At 26.7% G+C, this 25351-nt stretch overlaps 4 non-coding genes across 4 annotated transcripts; 3 read left to right on the forward strand and 1 right to left on the reverse strand.

Moving 5' to 3' along the window:
- The first annotated feature begins 4204 nt into the window (after positions 1 to 4204).
- Trnav-aac lies at positions 4205 to 4277 on the forward strand. The gene has a single exon. It is a non-coding gene; the product is annotated as a tRNA-Val (tRNA).
- A 15835-nt stretch (positions 4278 to 20112) lies between these two features.
- Positions 20113 to 20185, forward strand: Trnav-aac. The gene has a single exon. It is a non-coding gene; the product is annotated as a tRNA-Val (tRNA).
- A 1712-nt stretch (positions 20186 to 21897) lies between these two features.
- Trnav-aac lies at positions 21898 to 21970 on the forward strand. The gene has a single exon. It is a non-coding gene; the product is annotated as a tRNA-Val (tRNA).
- A 478-nt stretch (positions 21971 to 22448) lies between these two features.
- Positions 22449 to 22521, reverse strand: Trnav-aac. Its single transcript has one exon. It is a non-coding gene; the product is annotated as a tRNA-Val (tRNA).
- Between the last annotated feature and the right edge of the window lie 2830 nt (positions 22522 to 25351).

Raw genomic sequence — 25351 nt, forward strand, 5'->3', positions numbered from 1 at the left:
TTTTTGTTTTATTAATTATTTGTAAATAATTATACTTAAAATTAAATTATAGTTGAACTAAGTAACTATAGGTCCGTTTATTGTAGAATTCAGAGTGAGTTTATAGAGACGTTTTTATATCATCTGTAGCTTGTGTACTTTAAATATTTGCCGACCTCAACACGGTTACCGTCAAGTTATGCGTGTAAGGTATAGCTAGTATTCTTGTGGATGCTAATAAATGAAAGTAATGATGATGTTCCTTCTCTCCTTAATCCTTTCCCTAACAAACTCTAAAGTACTATTAACAATTAATTTTTTTGGAAAATTTGAAGACGTTTTTATAATCACAGATTTTTTAAATTCGCATTTGTTATAGGAATTTTCTATACAAGAACTTCAGGTTTCGATGAAACCGATATCTGTTTTCACCGTTTTCACGCTTTTCTATATCTATCAGCTTAGTTGTATAATATTAAAATATATGTTTTTCTTTTCGTCGTGGCTATAGGTAATATATATATAAGAACCTAACTGTGTACAACGTGCGTGCAGCAGACAGGCAATGTGCGTAGGGGAAGACTTGCGAAGGTTAAAAAAGGTTAAGTCGACTGCCGCCTTTAACGGAGTGACGGCGGATAAAGGGACAAAGCCTATATATACATACATCAGCACTTTACACTCATATATATATATATATATATACGTGTGCAGTTGCTGTGGCGCGTTGGACGCGCCGTCGTCGATAAAAGATCAGTTCGAAACGTCCGTTGGGATGAAATTGATGACCGCAATTCCCAAACTACAAATAAGTTCTGGCAAAATGGCCGATATAAACTTGTAATGTCTGCAGCGTATTTTATACATATATATATATAAAGTTGCCCCGTCGAAACGGTCGCGGAATGATCATCGTCAGCCCTCGGGTCGGGGGACGGGAGAGGGGGCATTGTGCATTCATACAATCATACGATATGGATAGGCGCGCGTATATACGTGAGTCGTATATTTCCCCAGATACCATCTCATATTTTATTCCACAGCGAACGGCGTGGAAGAGGAACAAGAGAGAAAAACCGCGGTCTCCTGCAACAGATCGTCTAGGACCGGGTGGCGGGGGCGAGTAGGAAATCAAACACATGAATTATTATTTATATTAGGTATATATATTATTTTCAACCGCGACGTTACGCACGCACGTATACATCTATACGTACGTGTAAATAAAACATCAGCATATATTTTGATCGTACAAACATATAATAATAATATATAATATTATTATTATTATTCACGGCTCCCTTTTATATTCTTCATTCCATCGCCGACTGTAATATACATGTGCGCAATGAACCCGCGTTAGACTGTTAAACGTCTTACGCAAAATCGGATCCCTTTTTTGTTGTTGTTAATTTCTACTTTTTACATAGCTATATACAATTATCTTGTATTTTTGTATAATATGATATACGATAAACAACATATACATTTAATTAAGTCACACGATCGTAAACATATATTAAGTACATAAATAAACATTATGTGGTATACAGGTATAACGTGTTTATTGCTTAGATTATTAAAATGATTTTAAAAATTGTCTTCTTCCATCTGATACAAAAAAATCAGGGATAAAAGTTAACGAAACAAAATTCATTAAGTGCACATTCAGACTAAAACGAACAGTCCGTCCTCAAGTATACCTCAACAGCATACTCCTACCAACTGATTAAAATATTGTATATTTGGGTCTGCACCTAGACCGCCGTCCATGGGACAACCCATTTTCACTTCAAGTATTTCAACTTACCTGTAAACAACTTCTCCCACCAATTAAGCTATACCTACTTACATAAAAACATCTTAATCTCGAATATAAACTCCTTGTATGCTCCTCGGACTTATATGGACAAGTCTGGGGGATTGCCAAGCCCTATATTATCAATAAAATATAAATGTTTCAATCCAATAAATATCTCCGGCAAATAACAAAAGCTCCGTACTACGTCTCCAACGATACTCTATATAAAAACTTGTCTGTCTAAACGGTTCTAAACTTGGCCAAAATCGTCTATAAAATTCTTCATTGTAATACACACAAGTATCGAAATCCACTAATACATAAACTTACTATCTGAACACTATCTTCTTGAGGATTCTAGAAGGTACATGAAGTAAACGTGGTGTTTAGTCCTACTAGCTGATTAATTCTCACTAATTACTCACACACCCTAAAGTCCCAACACTGATTGGTTTCTTTACACAAGCCTATACCGACTTGATATTGTTATATATATATAGTCTAATATATACCTACTTATTGTGAAAAAAATATTTACAGACTGTATAGTTCAGAAATAAAAACGAAAAAACAATCTTATTAATTTAATGAATACAATAAACGATTAACGTATAGGTAGTTTCTGTTATTTTTTGTATGTTTATTAATGCTTATTCTCATCACCAAAATACATACATTGAACAGGATGCGACTCATCGAGTTTTCTCGTTTCCCGTGTTATCCTTATGGCCTTATGTCAATACGACAGACATGATGGTGGTAAGACAGTTCTGCATATATTTTACTATTCTTATTTCTGTACGATATTTGATATATTTTAACTTATTAATCGGTCTTATTATGATTATATAATACTATGGCTCTGTCAGTTTGATGATATTTAATAATAATATTGTTGTGTATTTAATTAACATGTAGAATTGATTATTTATAATACAATTACATCACTACCATAATATGCGTTGTGTAGACGGGCACCAAGAAAGGGTGACTTAGGGTGGTTTCTGCTATATCATGGTGTACTCATTTATCTTATTAATAAATATATTGTTTACAATATAGACATATTGTATTTAACGGTTTTTCTTAAGACCCTTAGTCCTAATTAATCTTCGTGCATCTGTATTTTGCTGAATAAATAAGCAATATTAGATAGATTTATATTTATATGATCATATGTCCATATATAGCTTTATGAATGTATTATTAGGTATAGACGTATAGTGTAACAATATAAACTTAATTATAAATATGATAAAAATTACATTTAATATTTTACTATCTTAAACCTAATAAATTCAATTAAAAAAAGTGTTTGTTCAATTTTGTTGTTTATAATTTAATAAGTTTATCAATAATATAGGTAGCTACTGATAATACTATTATACACCATAAAAAAAAATTTGAATTAAAAAATACATTAAAATTATTGTATTTTATTCACTTATAAAGGAGAGGGTGAATACTGAATAATAAGTGCATAAAAGAATAACGAAAGAAAATTAAAAGCAATAAACAAACTATGCTTGTGTAATTACGTTGTTATTGAAATGAGCACCTGTGATCCTTACGTGTTTTTCCATTCACCTATAGCCTATAGGTAGGTCAATTGAAAAATTAAATTTCCATTACCGCTTGCTACTTATTGACTATTGTCCTATAATCGGTCCATTGCCCGGCACAATACCGTTGGAACCGTTGGTTCTAATAAATTATAAGATATAAGTAGGTACGTATATAACTGCATAATATAATATAAATCCATAATTTTAGAAATACTTGATTTATAATCAATGATATTAATCTACCTAATTTTTGGCTATCCACAGATTATGTAGTTATAACAGAAAAAAACATTTAATATATTCTTGCGCTTAACTGCAGGTGCTAGTTAATTATTATTTATTTTAATAATATATCATTAATCGTGTGTAAAGAAAATGTACGTGTATATCATGTATGTTATTAATCGAGGCTGGAGCCTGGAATAATATATGCGTTTATAAGCAAAAAATGTGTAAGTATATAATTAATAAATTATTATAGTAACATCTTGACATAAATCATCCCGTGACAGCGGTAAATACGCTTTCATTACTTTATCATAGATATATTTTATTATTTCCTAACAAACAACTTGTACAAAAAAATTAAAAATCGCATAGAAATATTGAAACCAGGAATTGTTATTTTAACAATAAATTGTGAGAAATTAACAGAGTAACAGGCATATTTTAAACAAAAATTTATAATTACGATCACAGAGTATCTATCAAGAATTTTCGTTTACATGTAAATAATTAAAACTTAAACATGTTAAGTATAGAAATGTAGGTTCTTTTCGGTCAATTTTAATTAGGTAAAATCCCTTATAAAGTCATAATGAGACTTAATTAATTTTGTTTTTGACAGTTGTTTTCAACTGTTTCCGTGGTGTAGCGGTTATCACATCTGCCTAACACGCAGAAGGTCCCCAGTTCGATCCTGGGCGGAAACATCAGTTTTTTTGGTTTTTTTTCCAAGTTTTATCAAAAAATATTTTGTTATACCAAAATTATATTTTTTAAACTTGAAAACCTTATAAACAAACATGTATAAACTATAAATCATAACTTGATATTAACTGTAAGATGTCATGAAGAACAGTAATAGTTCTCTAATTAAAATATAATGTATATTACTTATATCATAAAAATATAATTAGCTACTTTGTGTATTGTGTATATTATTTATGTATTGAATTAGAGTAATATCTTTACATATTATTTATCAAGACGTAATATGTTGATTTTAGAAAGTACCTATACTCTGCCTGTCGTATAGTTGTGTACATATTGGATCAATATTATTATTTTTATATTAATAAAAACCAATGTACGATGGTCATTTTTTAAAGCGAAATATATTTTTTTAAACAGTTTTTATGTATAATCATTAATCATTAATTATTTACAAGTTTTAACTTATAACGAATACTGTCGATAATAATTTTATTTCATTGTGCATATCAGATAGGGGGATTCATTCATGGCGTGTCGCAGTAAAAATATTTTTAAAATTAATTTGTATATTGTATTAATACTCTGATTCTGGTAAAATTATTTGAAAAGAAATGTATCTATAAATGAATTGTTCGTAATGATTTTTAGAAAAATTATTGTATTAAAAATTGTTATTAGGATCTATTTTAATTTAACATAACCTATACATACACATGTTACAATATATAAGTACTCAAGAAAAATTAAGTTTTTGGATTGTAGGTATATAGGAACAATAATACTGTGTATTCATGCTATTCATGGAGAGTGGAGACCATTCTGATGAGTACACGATACGACATGTGTCTTTTAAATACAGTCGACTCTCGATAATTCGAAGTTGACGGGGTTGTTGAAAATATAAAATAAAAACATGTGTGGACATATAGTTTTAAACCTGTATTTTATATTTAGTCAATAACCCAAATAACTGTGTTAAAAATCTGTGTACCTATAGTTGGCATTTAATGGAGTTTTAAAAGGGGTAAATTCACGGGAATTTTATAACGCATCTACGTAATATATTATTATTATAGCATCACAATTAAAACGGTTGTAAACATTTCGTGTGTAAAATGTGTAAATCACGAGCTATACTAAGTGAAACTAGAAAAAACTTTAAATAAATACAGGTCACATATCAGTATAACGATAAGGTTATTTTATAGGTAAATACATTTAGTCGTGGTATAGATTAAAAATATAAGCACAAACTGGATTCACACTGTACGTATACAGCTGCGTATATGTCGTACTCTGTCACGCTGTGCGCTTTTTATCGTATTCCGATTGGCCGTTGTAATCGTGGTATCGTTCACTAACCGTGATCTACCAGGAAGTGTCCAGATTTGGGACGAGTTCAACTTTTGGACACGTCGTTACAAGACGCACAGTCGAAGTACCTATGATCTCGGTTCTATATAGTTAGTTAATCATGGTTTGTACAATAACATGCGAATACGCCAAAATACGTGCGTGTACATCCCTGTCCTATTGCCGATTGTATAGGCATAATATACTGGTGTACAGAATTTGTGAGCTGTAAAATGCAAATAGTATAATAATGTTATGATAATTTTATCAATGTAACCGCAGGTTTCAAGCAAATGCTCATTAAAACCGTCCGGAATGGCTATAAATTTAATATTTCGTATAATAATAGATACATTAATAAGCTATAATAGGTATTAATAGGTTGATAAAATAACTAAATAATATTTTACGCAATGAAATAAAGCATAATACTGTGCAAAACTTACAATGTAAATATTTATAAACTATACGGCCTAAACGCATCTACTTAAACAAAACCTAGATGTTTAGAAACATATACCTTAATTATTTATTATTAATTATAATTTTACAGGTTATACAAAATATTAAACTATCATATTATTTATTATTTTATTACCTTATTAGTTATTAGTATACGTATTGTGCCATTGTAGCATAATATTTAATATTAAATATATGTATTATTTCTAATATAATATTCTATGCAAATAATTATACGATGTTATGTATCTTAAATTACCTATACATATAAATAGACATTTATTTCCTTTTCATTTCATATAAAAACTGTCTATTCATCTTTATTATATTTAATAATAATTTTATAGGCGATAAAATTATGTATTTATTCAACATCATTATTATATTATACAGGATTGCAAATTTTCAACTCATCTTTTATTTTATTTTTTACATATACCTAGGTACTTTTCAGATATTTTAAATATTATTTATTCTTATTATATGCCACAAAATAAAGATTATCTTTGGTATATTTTAGTCTAATGAATTAAGCAATAACTAACAAACATATATACAGTGTCCTGTGAGGATTTATCCATTGCGATATCTTCTGAAATAATGGAGATATCATAATTTTGGGTTTTTTTTTTATGAGACTCACAGGGACAAGGACTACAGGTATTTAAATATAATTATGTATGTATATGTATTTCATATTTTAATTTAATGTAATGTTTTACCAAAACAAAAAAAAAAAAATTCAAAAATATCTATTTTGTAGATTATTTTTCTGAAAATCATTACTATTAATCATAGTGATTATTAATATTACTACGCTAACATTAAAATTTTCAGAAAAATAAACTACAAAATAGCTATTTTTGAATTTTTTTCAAATAATTAAATAAAAAATTATTTTTTTTTTTAAATGTTTTACCAAATCGTTAAATTAAAATATAAAATACTTGTAGTCATTGTCCCTGTGAGTCTTTTAAAAATAACACAATTATGATATCTTTATTATTTTAGGAAGGTATATTGCGGTGGGTAAATCCTCACGGGACACTGTATATATGTGTGCTAGTTATTGCTTGAGTATAATAATTAAAATACTAAAAGATACCAAAGATAATCTATATTTTGTGGCATATAATAAGAATAAATAATATTTCAAATATCTAAAAAGTACGTAGATATATGTAAAAAATAAAATGAAATACAGCATATATATATACGTATATACTTGTATTCAAGTAATACTATAATATCAATATGTCTATAGTATAAGTGCTACACTATATGCACATATTATATTATTTTTATCGATTAATCAATTATTTTTATGTACATTATACTTATATCAATCAACAGTTTCTTTATAATTTTTAAATCTTATTATAAACTATATAAAGGATAAAGCCATTCATATGATAATCCCCTCTGTTCAGTATTTCCTGTATCTTTACATAATAAAATCATTTTATCCATTTATTACTTGTTTATAATTTTAAAACGTCCGTAGTATTTAATATAATATAGTATGAAATGAAATTTCTTTGTGATCTGTTTGTCATTCCTTTTTCTTTTAATTCAAATCTTAAAGGTAAGTTATCTATCTGGGATATTAAACATTAGAATAATTTAAATTCTATTATATAAACGATTGAATTGTCATTGGTTTTTTTGTTAAATGTTAATATTAATATAAACCTATATAGGTCATATAGGCCTGTATGTAGCCATATGGCTACATATATAGGTATATATTATGTGTTATTATTTTTACAAAATTAGAATAAACCGTACACATATCGTAGATATATATATATATATATAGTATATATACGTTTATAGTTTTGTAAGTATTTTCCGATCTCGACGGGTCGATAAATATAATATATTATTTAAGTTTTAATCAAACGATTCCGAGGCTTTATTGTTTTTTTGTACCATTTTAATTTTACGATCAGCAATAGTAGTACTATAAACCTTACAATTTATATAGGCTATTTGCCCATATTGTTTTTTTTTCTTTTTAAATATAAAAATTACGTTTATTATTATTTCACGAGACTTGATTTACTCCAACAGTTCAACATTATTATATTGTGAACGCGCGTGATCAAATTTCAAAAACATTCTAGACTACGCAACATTATCGTATATATGTACAATATGCGAGTACCTAGAATGTAAAACGTTTTATACTCTGCACGATGGTTCTTTACCCGATATCTCTGTTCGCACTGTTTCTTCTGGGGCCACTTTATGCTAGCGTTTTGTCCTACGATATAGCACACGCGTGTGACCTGCGAAAAAAAAGAAAAACAATGACGGTATTTTATTATTTTTATGCAAATCATAATAACACTAACATACGAGTTATATTATATACGTACTTATATACGCGGTGGAAAAAAGGCCGGTACGAAACTTTTCGGCTATAAACCCCTAGAAAAAAGATTTCCTCCGTATACATATACATACACTTTATACATTTTTTATCCCCAGACTATTGCGCCATACGGTGGCAAATCTATTTATTTTCTTACCCCACTGCGTTTATATATATATATATCTGCGTGTGGGTGCGTGTATGTGTGTGCGCGAGCGAGCGTTTTCTTTTTTTCAATTTATCGTTTACAGGAAATTGAATCGGATTTTGTGTGTGTGCATGCGAGACCACTCCGCCCAATAAAAAGAAACACCATTTTCTCGACCTAATAAAACACAAATATATAAAGCTATCACGCATGACAATATAATACCCCTTCTCGTTTTTCCGCCATGTTTTATACATCAAACACATACTATATATATAACCACGTGTTCTTTTGTCATCTCGCTCTGCTATTTTTTTATTTTATTCACTCATTTCCTGTCTATTTCTATATATGTGGACAGAAATCATAAACCGAATTCGATAAAAAATCATTATAGCCCGAAAATTATAGCTCGATTTCACTAGTCAACCGAAACAGCTATATTTTGTCGTAATGACCTATTGCGACCGGAAATCCTGAAAGAATTCAATTGTTCGAAAGGATATTAATCAGGATAATTTTTCAAATTAAATTTATCGATTTATAATAAACGTTTTATAAATATGAAAACTATGTGAAATTTTCAACGATGTTAATATATTAATTATAATCTAGATTATAGAAATCTTAATTTATATAGGTACTTATTAATGTATGTGGTAAAATTTAGTACGAGAAAGATTCGTTTATGAATATATGATTAAACCATAAATCAAGTGATCAAATCTAATCATAATAATGATCGTAAAAATGGGATTTTTAAATAATCATAATTTACTTTTAACTATAGCTTTTTAGTTATCTGTTATATCATATTAAATTTTAAATTTTAATTGAAAACCGTTTACCATTTATAAAAGCGCTTATTCAATAGAAAATAAATATTATAAAATTATACCTTTATTTCTACTTCTGCGAGTTCTGCAATTGACATTTTGTAGTTTTCACAGTTTTGTTTTAATTTATAAACATACATAGATCAAGTAGTATTAAATAGGCGCACTTGATGCATTTTGCTCATAAAAGCTGAACATTTTTATGATATTAAATTCGAAATCTTTATAAAAAATTTAAATTTTCAAAAAACAATGATTACGAACGGGTAAAAAATGTGACATTATTTCATCAAACATTTTAGATGTTTATTGGAGTTTTATTTTATTCTTCGATTTATAAGACTATCTGACTATAATCAAGACAATTAAAAAAATTACCTATTATAGTCATACTCATATACCAACTCATACTCGTACGATATATATATATTTATATATATATACATTTGATGTTCGATGTATAAAATATGCCTCATGAAATTTTATAAACATTGAACACAATCTTTAGAACGTATCCGTATTAATAAAGAGGTTATTATATTTTATAAAACTAATTCATTTTTGACACTGCTTATGATGTAAAATTGTTATAGGTATAATAATATGTATAATTTTAATAAAACTATAAAGATTTATTATACTGTTCGTATTTGCATAACCAATAATAAAATATCTTTTCACCAACTACAAAAAAAAGTATTTACCTATATATTTATACTAAAATTATCTGGTAAGTCTAGCTATAATTTAAGGATATAATCATCACTATTTCTTGCTAGAGTAGAATGACTACGATGAAAAATCTAATAAGTATACTGCTTGATAAATAATAAATTATATTATGCCCTTCAGCCAGTCCTCAGATCATGTAATATAGACGTTCCCTTATCCGTCTAAATTATAATTACTTTAGACAGAATATTTGTATACAAAGAAAATTATAATGTTTAGAGTGTTTGATTAATATTAAAAATAAAGTAATTATATGTCGCCTAAATATATAATATATAATATATAGATATATGCTGAAATATTTTCTTATGTGTGTTTTACAACATCAATCTTGCAGTATAAAACAGTTGGAAATCTGTTTTTAATTAAAATATATTATATGTATAAATAAGATAAATAAATAGAAATAGAAATATTTATAGGTTTTAAACGTTTACGTAACTATATTATGTAAATATCTGAAAAAAAAATTCTTAAATGTTGTATATTTTGTTTTTATAATATATTATAATATATATATGTATAATAGAATATGAAATGTATAATATCTAATTAAAGTAATAATATATAAATAATATTTTATTTTATTCTATTTTACTTTTGTACACACACTGAATCGATTATATGTATTTAAATATCAGTGCTTGTTTTTAGCACCCTACTTTAAAATGATTTTGTATCAGTTTTATATTTAAACAGAAAACACAATTAACACTTAATAAAATGGTATAAAACGAAGAAAAATACTAGAGTAAAATAAGTACTTCAACTACATATGTGTCGTTAATAAAACTACCCAAAATGGACAACGATCCTAAATTAATTGTTTCTTATAAGACTAAATATATTCTTGTAAATATAATACTACTTTTTTATTTACAAATGAGAATAATCAAAATCCAAGCGATTAGTTTTTGAGTTATTTAACTTTATATATAATATACTATTCATGTTGGTGTATGGGTTTTGAAGATATATGGGAGCTTTAATTATTTTAAAATTTTTAGTAATTAATAATTTTTTTTGTACATTTCATAATTAAAAAAATACTGTTTGAGTATAATAAATAATAATAATATTTTTATTTACGGAAAATAATTTTCAATTTACAAATGATAAATACCTATACCAGGTCTAATTAAAATAATTTTAATACAACTATTATCCACAATAATTCTATTTTAATAATTTAAAAACTACTTTCTCAAATTTTAATTTAGATATGTCAACATTTCTAAAAATATTTGTTCATATTTTATAATAATAAAGATTATACCTACTTTTAAGTTGGAAAAAATGAAGTTTATATCGTCACAGGACACTTCTTAAGTAGTATAAACAACCTAAATAATTTAAAATACTTGTAGATTCTAAAAAATCTGGATTTGAATAAATAATTATTTTAAAGTAAAAATGGGAGTGTGAAAGCTTGATGAATTACTATACATGTATAGTTCCACAATTAAAATTCTTTGTTCAGTAAAACATATTTTATCTTAGATGTTTAAAATTTTAAAATACAATTTTTGTTTATTAATTATAATTATATTAATATAACTAATATTATAAGTACTTATAACACATTAATCTAGCCATAACAATGGTAGACTTCTATTGTATTATTTCTGCAAGTTTCATTTATAATCCTCAATGCTTATCTCTCAGCGGGTTTGACTATTAACTATTTTCTTCTGAATCCTGTCTGAAATATAAAATAACTCATCGATTTTTAAATATTATTGTACATTTACAAATTCAAATAAGTCTGAAGCTCTAATGACAATTTAAATGCCTAGTATAGAAGAATATAATTTATAGCTATCGATTTTTTGACAGCGAGAAGGTTTCTATAATATTATTATATTGTATATAAGTGAAAAAAATAATAAAATGTTTCATTAAAAAACAAATAAAACAATAAAATGCGTTTAATTTAAAGGGTTAGCGTTCTTTAAGCAAATGATTCAGATCACTTTAAATTAAAGAGGCATTATTCTGATACATAATACGACCAATAAAAGGCACTATATGAATCCAATTCATGCAAATCCTTCTTATGATATATACCTATATGGTTTTATTGTATTATTGGTACAGACGAAAAAAACGAACGCCATTGCATGAATTTGAAATGACTATAGGTATTTTTATTTTTTATTTTATTTTATATAATACTTGTACAGGATACGTTACATTGCAGATAGGTTGTGAACACGGTATTGGAATTAATCGATTCTGACTAGTGTTTAATGACATTGGAATCGATGGAGCGCACAGTATAAACGCGTATCCAATTTATGTAGGACAGGTAGATATAATATTCTGAAGAGGGTTTAGAGATTATTATCCAATATATAAATATTTAATAAATACATGCACACAAACATTCGTATGTAAAAAGTAGTTGTCAACAATGGCTCCACCTCGTCATAACAAATAAAAACCTATACATATACACATTAGTCAATTATAATTAGTTTCAGTCGACGACGCCCACCATGAAATTAGTCGACCCACCTCTAAGTGTAGGTATATATATACACAATACACATATAATGTGAAAATCTTTTCGAGAAACAACGTTTATGATTTCTCCCTCTCTACGGCCTTCACAATCACACATATATAATTTTAACTTTATATACTAACTTAAACAACAGAATCATATATTTAACGTATGATTTTTTTTTTTTATCGAAAAACAAAACAATATTTTTATGTATGTATAGTGTATACATATATACTTATTACTTACAAAAGTAGCCACAGACCACTGCATTTATCTATACATAATATACAGTATCACGTATGTATATGGTTTTAAGACGTTTACGGTTTGATTGATTACAAACAAGTTAATATACGATAATGGAACGGGGGCCCGGGGCGTGTTTAAATGATTCAAATAATAATATATAATGAATTACTTTTGATTAAAACCGATATGCGTTTTGAAAAAAAATACGAGCTATTTGTATTATACACATTACAATACGCGGACTAGGTAAATGTATTATGTTTATAGGTTCTAAACACTACTGCCTTTAATTGTAATGGTTCGATTTCAACGAGAATATTATACATACAGGAATAATTTGTTTCCACACGATATTATTGTATGAAAGTCATAATATTCTGATCGATAGACAATACTATATGATAGTGAATTATTTTCCAGAATAATGAATACATAATATTATTCTAAATAGAGCGATAACTGCAGTGAATATTTGTTATTCCGAAAACTATTAAGGCAATCTGATACAAACTGTTCCTATTTTTGTGAAATTATACACACTGCAGAACATAAAAATTTAGATGTATTCGTTTGCCAAATGTACCGATTGATCTAGTGAAGTGATGATAAATCTGAAAACAGTTAGGTCTATTTGACATCGACTTAGCCATATTTTTGGTTTTATCATCTTAAATCCAAAAAGTTATATTAAAAAAGTAGAAATTAAAAATCTTCAAAATTTCAATTTCTGAAGAAGTTATAATATAGTAAAAGAAAGAATGGGAAAGTTGATCTCAAGTAGACTTAGGCGACAACAAATTCGAATCAGTTTCTCAAATTTATTATCGCTTTACTATCAATCGGTATGCTTGGCAAAAAACATGTCTACATTTCTATGTTCCCCATGTGTTAAACAAAGAAAGCGATCGGTATAGAATCCTCTTAACTTTGTGGAATTTTAATAATGTGGAAATGTATGATACATAGATTAAAATTTATTTTACTAACAAAAATAAGTACTTAGGCATAAAATAGTAAGTGTAATATAATGCATTTATGGTAGTTGTGAAAATGTTACTATAAGAACAATATTTTATTTTAAAATCGTGCTAATTATAATGTAATAATAATAAATATAAAAAAAATAATATTCCGTGATAAAAAGAATCACTCTCGACTATGTATACCCCTATAAGTAGAATTTATTGCGTTCACAAACTCAGCTGCAAGTTATAAAAATTATTACTAAGCGTGACAACAATTTGACTTTAAAATAAACACTTATAATTAGTAATTATTTCTTATAAATAAGTGCTCCGTATCTGAATGTCCTAAGAGTTTTAGAATATTATAGCTTATATAGATAAGAATTTGTATACATATATATCATAGATGAAACCGAATTTGTATGTTTGTGTTTAACATCCATGGCTAAAGAACCATTCATATATATCCATCTAAACCAGAGAAATCTTTGACATTTTATGTAACATAATACATTTTTTAGTAAGAATAATAAAAGTAAAAAACACAACAAATTAACATTTCTGATCATGACCGCGTTCAAACTATAAATTAAAATATTGTATGGATAAATGATAAATGAAATAGTCAATGATCGATTACTATCGAAAAAATAATTGGCGCCTGAGGACCGAATTCATCTATAATAGTATACAAAAGTTGAGTTAGTAATAATAATTTCATTAAATTGAAAGAATACGTCACCCGGTTCGCAAGAATAATGTTATTATTACCAGCATTGTAGAGTAGGTATCTAAAATCTGGGTTTTGAAATTTGATACAACTTTATATAGCACAAATCGTGATGATATGGAAAGTAGATAACAATATTAAATAATTGTATAGACAGTGCCGGATCTAAGTCTTGGAAGGCCGTAGTATAGCTAATAATATTGAAAGCTTCTTTACAAAAATCGGTATTTATAAGTGATTTAATGCATTAGTTATATTTTTATTTTATATGTAATTAAAGTGGAGATGGATTTCAACTGAGTAGGTAGTAGGTATCTCATAGGCTTTATGGTTTATGTGTTCCTTTAAATCGAATCGCAAATAGGGACAAAACTGAGTCCACAATACGATTTAAAATAAGGAGGTGTGGGTTATTTCTTAAAATGTTTTTTTCTTTAGCATTATTTGCAATGTATTCTTAAACATTTATCGCTTAACAAAGTTAGAAATCTAGGATATTATCCAGAGACTATTAAGCATTGAAGTTTGTACCCTGCTAAATCCAGGACTGAATTGTGTGGGTATCCTATAAATGTAGACAACACTGAGTAAGTTTCGACTTAAATACCTATAATGGCTTTATTATATATACAAATAAAACGTACTTACAGCTTTATAAACATGACACATGTATATTGTATATGTATAAATCTATATATATGATTATCTAAATAATCACATCAATTAAACTGGCATAGGATACAGTGTATTATATTTAATATTATATATATATATATATATAGCCGCGTTACATGAGAAGGTTATTACTTGTTACTTATTAGATGTATAAACGGTAGACGCACGATAAAAGTAACTTCAACAATGCATAACAAAGCGATAATAGATTCCTTATAATTATACACATTGTATTTATTAAAATAAAACTATATAAATCTCATTTAAAAGAAATAATTTAATAAATTAATACATTTGCGAACGCTGTAATTAAATTTTATATTTAAACACGAATACCCCCTACGCTTGACCCTCATTCATATTAATTGAAACGTCAGATGAAAACCCGGAAAAGGGGGCGGGACTTATCATTGCTCCGTCATTCACGTCACTAATTCTCGTCAGATATATATAGTATAATATACATATAGGTGTATTAAATATCATATATATTATATAACAGGGCCAATTATGAATTATTATATAACTGACAAAGTGATAAGTAAAAATTAAAACCACCACGAAGTCGGGTGCAAAATTATAATTAATACGCTACGATGTTTTTAAAATTATTTTGGTAATTGATTATAATATGATTGGTAGTGATCGGTGGTGGCGGTGGTGCCAAATTTTTAATACAATTTTACGACACATAATGTAAGAGCTGAGCTGCAAAACTTTTCAATTTGTTAATACTTGCACTAAGATTTGAACTAAAGGGAATTAAATATTTTTCTTTGATATTATTTTATCGTAAGCTTTTGGTATGAATTAAAATTGTAGTATTATTTTTTTAAATTATATTATGCTGTTTGTGAAGGTTTGAAAAGACGATTTATTGTGGCCGGGTAAAGTAAATTTGATGTTTACAACGCTGAAGAACGTAGTAAATGAGTATATGACTAGTGTAGTAAGTTTTGATAAGTATATCATCATCAGTTTTTGTTATGCGTTCGGAATTCAGCATAATGATAAACCTATATTTTAATTGTACAATTTTGTAATCGTTTTTAATATGTGTCTAAGATTTAATGTTAGCCGAATTAATTTTTTTATTTACATTTTTAATTAAAGTTGTAATACAGTCGCGATAACTCAAATATTGATAACTCGAAAAAATTGACAACTCGAATTTTTTTTATTCCCATAGAAATATAAATTAATAAAAATTCGAGTTAGATATCTCGAAGCAAATTTTTATCTCCCTTCAACTTCGAGTTATCGCGCCTCGGCTGTAGGTATTATGTTTGTTAAGTTCATTGATATGATATTACTGACATTGTAATTTATAAAATATATAATATCATCTACGTAGTAAATATTAAAAACTAAACAAAGTAAATAATGAATAATGATAAAAATAGTACATTATAGTAATAATAAATACTGTAGGTAATGTTTCAGATACACGCGTTATTTAAACGGAATTTTTATTTTATATTAATTACATTTAAATTATAATGTTCATTAGTAGGGCTCGGATTTATATGTAAATACATATTTTTACTGTGACTTGATAAATTAATTTGAGTGAGTGATAAATTAGTTTCGAGGGATTTCCAATGAAATTAACTATATTTTATTTTACATATTTTTACATATTTTGCCATATGCACATGTTTTTACATTTTTCTCAAAGTAATTCCATTTTTTCTTACATATTTTGACAATTCGTTCATTTACGATTTTTTGATAATTATTAATTATGTACGATTGTATTTTTTAATACAGACAATTTCCCATATTTCCAAAAGTACAAAATAATACCAATTATTGGACTTGACCTACGGTAGATATAACTTACTCCTTCATAGTCAAAATGCAATACTGTCCAATAACATCAGTGGAAGCCGAAAGATCATTTAGTCGGTAAAAGGCAATTTCACAACCAAATCGAAGTTCTTTTGAATTTCAAAATTTCAAAATGGCTGTTAAAATAAATTGTAATCAAGATAATTAAATTTTTAATTTTTTTTTATATATATTTTATAATTTGTAACACCTTTTTTTAAAAAATTTTATCATTTACAATATAATTTGTTCCATTAGAAACTCATATGGATATATTATATATTTATATAATTAAATATTAATAAATAAATCATATTAGTAAAATATATATTTTGATATTTTTAGCGCAATTTATGTACATATTTTTCTAACATAAATACATAATAAATCTGAGCCCTATTCATTAATAATAATATTAATTTCTGCATCTTAATTCAAAAATTGTATTTGACCGAATCATTCTGTTTTACCTTATACGTACTTACTGTAGTAAAACACTAGCCCTAAAGATATAAAATAGTATGCTATTATTAAATAATAATAATAATATATAATATTTTAGCTTTAAAAAAATAATAATGTACCTATCCATTTATTTATTCATTTAAGCGACATCATTGACGCTTATTATTAGTTTTTTGCTTGGATGTGCTTTTAAATTGTTTTTTAATTACTTATAATCATTGTCTCCGAATTTTTTGAATATCGTGAAGACAATATATGAGTACTTGAGTATTTAATGATAATTTAAACATTAATTATGGTGTTAGAATTGTTTTACTAAACAAAGATTTTATTGACACAAATATATTAAAAAATAGTAACAATGTTCTAATAATTAACAATATAAGTTGACTTTAACTTCAATAAAAAATGTAGTAAATGTACACCTAGGTAAGTTTTTTTAGTTAATTGAGAATACAACTATAAGTATACATCTTTTCTTATATATATATATATATATATATATTATATGGGTATAGTATCTAATTCTGTAGAGAAATAGTTAAAGAATAATAATTGATTCTACACAAATTAAAGTAGCTAAAAATATCTGTATCTGTAAACCATTATAATATATTATTCCGATAAAAACTCGAATTAGTTTTAAAACTGCAAGATACGATTAAAAAAATAATGATATGGTAGCAAAGTTGTTATTAAAGTAAAATTAGTTAAATTAAAAATTTATTATACTTATAAGACAGGTATTTTTGAAAGGCGGTCTTTATATATTTATATTTTAAGCTATTATGCTGTACGTTTCAATTATTTACCCACAGAAACTTAGTTAGTCAGTTATTATCGTCGTTTGTAGGTACTTATTATTACTAAAATTACCTACCGATAAAAAATTATGTGAAAGTTTCACTATTTTTCTAGGTGCATAGTGGTTATTTTATCTAGCTATTGCAGCCCAGTTCGATTTTAGGCAAATCCATCATTCACTTTTTACATATTTTTCTATCAATTTGTCACGATTTGTAATAAGATTTGTATTTACTTTCTGAAACTATATAGATGTAAGAAGAAATACACGAGTATTGTATAGGTTTAGATATAACAAATCCGGATTTTAAATGTTATGTTTATCTTTTATATTGCATTATATATAATTTTTATAATTTAATCATAATATAACATTATGTAACCTTTTATGGGAAATATAATATAATTCTATTTATTTTAAGACAAAATAGTTTTGTACGATTTTATAAATACATTGTATTTAATACAATACTTTTAAATTATTTCTTTAGCAGTTTCAGACTATAATCTTTAAAATATTAAAATCAAAATAAGAAAAAAAATGAATTGGCCTGATTTAGGCTAAAAATCTGCATTAATTGTATTGTATTTCACATTATATAATATATATTTATACTATAACACTAACGTCTAACTGAATAACTAGAAAAATTGTTACTTTCTATTTACAAAATCTTTGTAAAAAAAAAATTATAAAATTATTCAAATGCTTGAATGGAAAATCAGAACATTGAAATACAATGTGTATGTCCCGAAAATAAGGGCACCTTTGGGACACTCAGAAGGGTATTTGGAACAATTTCGCAAAAAAACAAAATAATCGTAAAAAAGTTCAATATTATCGTCAGAAACGTGGAACAAAAAAGCCCTGTTATATATAAAAATAGAAATAAAATATAAATTTTTATAAATTTTTTGAACTGTTTAATTGGTATAAAATAAATATTTGAGTTTACCATTAAAAACATAATAGGTATTCTACATGTTTATTTTCAATTAACTCATAATAAATGTAAAAAAAAAAAAATAGTAAAAATATTTTTATTTATATGACGTATTCTGTTGTATTATAATTCCAATACGAAAAATATGATAATTACAGATTTAAAATACACATCCATATATTTATATATGAGGGTTACGTGAAGATCGCATTATTGCTATGCATATAGATAATACTAAAATTAACCATAGTTAATACATTTTTTTTATAAATACATTTTAACATAAAAATGGTAAAATAAACAATATTAACTTATTTAAAAAAAAAATCAAATATTCAATAATATTATGTACAAATATATTTTTTTGATTACCTCATTTTGTCATGAAATTGATTTAGGTCTTTGCAATAAATAAAATGCAATAACTTCCGAGCAACAAAACTTTACCTATATATTATAATAGTTCGTTTATTTTATAAACAATTACGACGTGAACCATAGTATTGACAATAATAATATTAATTTAATTTACTCTGTATACAATTTTCTTATTATTTAAAGCTTAATTACATGGACTATCTGAATTATAAATTTACATACAATTTGAAATATCTATCATATTATTACGACGTAAAAGAGCTCTCCTGTATTATTAACCATTGGGAAACATTTATTTTTTTTATTCATATTCAATATTTTTGTATTTTAAGACGGACAACTAGGTGTAATAAATTCTTTAGATGATATCAACTGTTTCCGTGGTGTAGCGGTTATCACATCTGCCTAACACGCAGAAGGTCCCCAGTTCGATCCTGGGCGGAAACATCAATTTTTTTTTTTTGTGAATACATTTCTCAAATATTTTTGAATATTAAAATAATAAAATATTACTTAATATACTATGAATTTATCATTTGGTAGGTTTATTTAGTATTGTTTTATATTATATATACTACAGAAAAAGCAATTTCATTAAACCATACACTGTGAGAGTACAGCATACTTGTAAGTTGTATGGAGTAGGGGATACTATAGGTATGTTTTAATTTATTTTATTAATTTGTGTATAATATTAAATATGAACTCTGGCCAAACCACAATAGTTTGAACTATCGGTAAAGTTACACAAATTAGTTTTGTCGATCTGAGGATCCACAAGGATACCCGGTGACCAATGATAAAGATTTGTATGTACAATGTTGAACATCAAATATATTGTCGTTTACTGTCCAAATTTTACAGAACCCAAGAACGAATTTCACTTATCAGAAAATATTTTTGAAACAATGGAACCATTTTCAGATGTTAATAATAATTAATCTCGTATTTAAAAACAAAAATGATTTGAATTAATCTATAATAAGCAAATAACCTTGTAGTTAATGCTAAAAATTAAATATTCATATTTCATAGGTATAATTTATGTGCAACTGTATGATTTTATGTTAGGCACTAATGTTATAATATACAGAGCTATTATTTACAAGATATGTTTTCTAATATTATTAGTAATTACAAATTATAATTATTTGTTGCTTATCCTTTTTAAAGTTTATCATTTCAATTTAAAACAATAATAATAATTATTATAATAAGACATTTAAGGAGTATATTAATTTTAAAAATGTACATAATATATTATATTATACTGATATGTCTACGATATAATATATAGAAAACGTGTCAATTATTTCATTTAAACTGTGATGTGCGTACATATTGTTTATAAATGTTAGAAAATACAATTTTTTAGGTATCTACATATTTTAATAGACAAGCAAAAAGTAAGTACACGTAAAAAAAAAAATTATTTGAAAAATATTTAATGGATATAAAGATATAGAAGAAATAATTTGCACTACAGATGATAAATAATAAATATATTAAAATTGTGTTTTTGTTAAATGTGCCTAGAATTATTGCTAGAATAATAAGACCTATACTTAATTATATGTTTATATTATTGGTACTTATACATAGCACGTGATGAAACTTTCTTATAAACCTAAACATATTTTTAAGACCCGAAGAGTGAATATAGTTACCTCTATGGCTCTATAATCTAAATACATTAGAAATAAATACATAAGTACAAATTAAGAGTTTTTTGTCAGTTCATCGATAATTGTTTTTTGTTATGAACCTTTTTTTTCTAGGGGGGTCTTGGGTCTGCCCCCCACCGAAAATACGCCACTTTGTATTATAATATTATTGTAATATTAATATAAGTTATAGAAATACTAATTTATGGGTATTTTGATAATGTTACTTAACCTATTCTATATAATCGTCAAAGATGCTGTACATTCCAAGCTGAAATAGGAGGTATCAATAAATTAATTTTAATAAGAAATTTCTTAAGGAACTAAGATCATTTAACACTTTAAAGTATATTTACATAAATACTTTTATTTTTATTTTTTACTTAAGTTTTTAGGTACTTATGAAATTAAAAATAATAAACAAATTGGTGAATTTTAAAACAAATATATGAATTCTTCCCCTACTTAACAACTGTTTTGCTTTACGTCTTCAACGTTTCCGTGGTGTAGCGGTTATCACATCTGCCTAACACGCAGAAGGTCCCCAGTTCGATCCTGGGCGGAAACATTAGTTTTTTGTGATTTTTTTTTAGATACTATAAAATTATTAATAATAAATAATATAATAATTATATTATATTATACGTATTAAATACTTTTTATTAATAATTTTAATCTCTCCGTAGATATGTACCACTTAAAATCAATTATGAATTAATTACAATTTGATATGATGTTATTATTATAATTAACATTTATCATTTTTTTAAATAACTACAGCTAATTAAAAAAATTAACTTTTTAATAAGTTATAAATAATAACCATATTTTACTATTTTCAATACTTACGAACAAAATTATTTATGAATTAAAGATTAGTAAATTGTGTAAAATGTTAATATTATGCTAAAATAATTAAATATATTGCTGGTTTAAAATATGAATAATGAAATAAAATTATTGTTGTATTTTAAAATGTTATAAATTATTTAAATATGCCACAAAAATTAAAATAATGATGAATAACAAAAAATGCAAAAAATTAATGTTTCCGCCCAGGATCGAACTGGGGACCTTCTGCGTGTTAGGCAGATGTGATAACCGCTACACCACGGAAACGTTGAAAACTCAAGGCGATTTTATTAGTTTTAACTTTATATCTTTCCTGTAATCGTAACTCTTTCTACAAGAGTTTTAAACTTACTTTTTCATCTAAAATAATTAAACATGAATAAATTGACGACCAATTAATTATTACAATGCTACTTCCGTGTTATATCGACTACCAAAATATTTCCAAGACTACCTATTATGATCACCAGTGGTATATCAACTACCGCAATTTATTAAATAATAAAAACGTATATAATTTAACCTATTCTGAAACACGATAAAGTGTAATTAATAAAAATAATGAATGGATGTAATAGTATAAAACATCTAGTAAAAAAATATATAATAGGATAAAACATTTAGTTAGGTTTAATAATTTTTTTTAGGGGGGAAATATGTTTTAATATCCATTAAAAGTTTATTAAATGGTGAATTGTTTGCAAGATTTTGTCGCTAAACAAATTCGGACAGGTATAAATCCAAATGATGGTGAGCTCTTCCCCTTTTTTTTTTCGCCACTTTGCCGATCTCCAAAGGCGTTCAATCGTTTGAGTGAATTAAAAATATTCATATTGACTAGACGAAAAAAAATATGGATAATAGGACGACTGTCGACTGACTAACGAAATAAATACCTAAACTAATTGGTTTGTAGTAAATTGTACATTACGATGATATAGATAACAACGTTGGAATATACATTTATAAATAGATTGCTATACGGAGGTATACGGTGATAGGTTAGGTAGTCTTGGAAATATTTTGGTAGTCGAGATAACACGGAAGTACCATTAAAATACAATGATCAGTGATTGTAAAATAAATTATATTTTAATTGAATGCCTATTTAAAAAATAAAATGCAATAATATGTCAGTATTCGGTATATCTACATGTAGATATAAAAGGTATTCTTATACCAGTTACCTTATACGGAGTGGCGTAATTTCAATGAAAAACAAATGGGATTGGTGATGCTCTTTATGTGTATTTTAGTTAGTTAATAAATGACATATTAAGTATGAAGGTATAAATTTCAAGCTAACACCCCAGACCCTCTCTCTATTTTCATCGCTGATAAATTTACCTATACCTATTCAATAATGGTTGAAAAATACATTATAATATTATATTTGAACATGTGCATATTAAATGTAATGGATAACATATAAGGATAACTTACTATGGTTGTATACTTTATAAACACTAGTCTGCTATGAGGACATGAGGGTACCTAGTTGGCTAGTTTAGTCACAGGACACCGATTAGTGAGTAGTGACTTCTAATTTAATACTATATTATAGATATGTAATACGAGTGATGCGAACTTACAGATTTAATATATTAGTATAGGTATATCCTATATACGTGTTATAATCAGTATATGCTAATATTATCTGGACATCAGCAGGTCCTACCCATATACCTACACCCATCCAATACAACAGGTCATAAATCACAGACGTCGGCTCGTCGATTTAATTACATTTATATAATAAAATATATAGGTAAGTATTAGGTATATAATATTATAAGAATAACCTATATTATTATAAACAAAATTATTGCATCAGTATTGCACCGATATCCAATTATGTATATAATATTTACAAATACTGCATATATATATATATATATATATATATATAACGTATCTCATAAGTTATATTCTTGTTACGATATTATATTATTATTCTAGTCTTAATGGACATCTATACCTATGTATTATTATAGTCAATAGTCATGTTAACCCGCGAACTATAATAATGGACGGCATATCGTATTACGAGCAGCTATTATAATAAGTCACAACTATAGCTAATATTATGTATATAGGTGCCCACGACTCGTTCAGTCCTATATAGCATTATGTACAAACGACGTTTTGGAATTTTAATTGAAAATCTCTGTATAGGTATCCGAATCGGGCGAGCGTGCTACGTGTCATAATACCATATTGTATATTATGTATATTATATAATAATGTACTATACACGTGGGATACCGATATATCTATACGGGACATTTGATATTGTATAAACGATCTATAACAAAAATCATTATAATGATGTGTTTTATCGACGGGCGCGCATTTCAAAGGACATAAAAATAATTTGCACTCGACAATAACGATAATACAATAATATTTTAAAAACCCAATCGGCTACGATCCGCGTGCGCCACACCTCGCCCACCTATAATATTATACGGTATGTGTCAGTGTATACCTGTAATACGTACAATATACAGGTACAGACAGTATTATATAGGTACACGACGCATATTTACAGCCGTGACCAATTATTATTATTTTTTATCCGGACAACAAACAAATAGCGCGCGCGGACAGGTGTTTGTTAGTTCTGTTCGTCGGTTGTGGCTGTGCTCGGTGCGGCGACGACGACGACGACGACGACGATAGGTGTATAATAATATTATTATTATATTATTATATTTTTATTTGGAGAATAAATTACGGTGAAAGTAAAGCGGGACCCCGTACGCGTATAAAATAATACACACACACACACACACACAGCACGCACAGCACGCACGCGTTTATATTATATGTATATATGGGCATGTTTATAGCCGTCTGCGCGTCTGCCCCGGTGCGGAGGACATCTTTTATAATACGTACGTATATGCGTGTCCGCATATATAAGTTCTCGCTCGCTCTGCAGTATTTATATTATGTGGGTACGTCGTCGTCGTCGTCGTCGTTACCCTCACCGTATAGTCGCGCGCGTCGTCTCTCGGGCTTCGATTGTTATCGCGTAAAGACTTTATTAACCGCGTATAAAATATGTGCCGAGGATTCCAGAAATGTCACTTTT

This window comes from Rhopalosiphum maidis, chromosome 4 (assembly GCF_003676215.2).
Source record: "Rhopalosiphum maidis isolate BTI-1 chromosome 4, ASM367621v3, whole genome shotgun sequence".
NCBI classification, from domain to species: Eukaryota; Metazoa; Arthropoda; class Insecta; order Hemiptera; family Aphididae; genus Rhopalosiphum; species Rhopalosiphum maidis.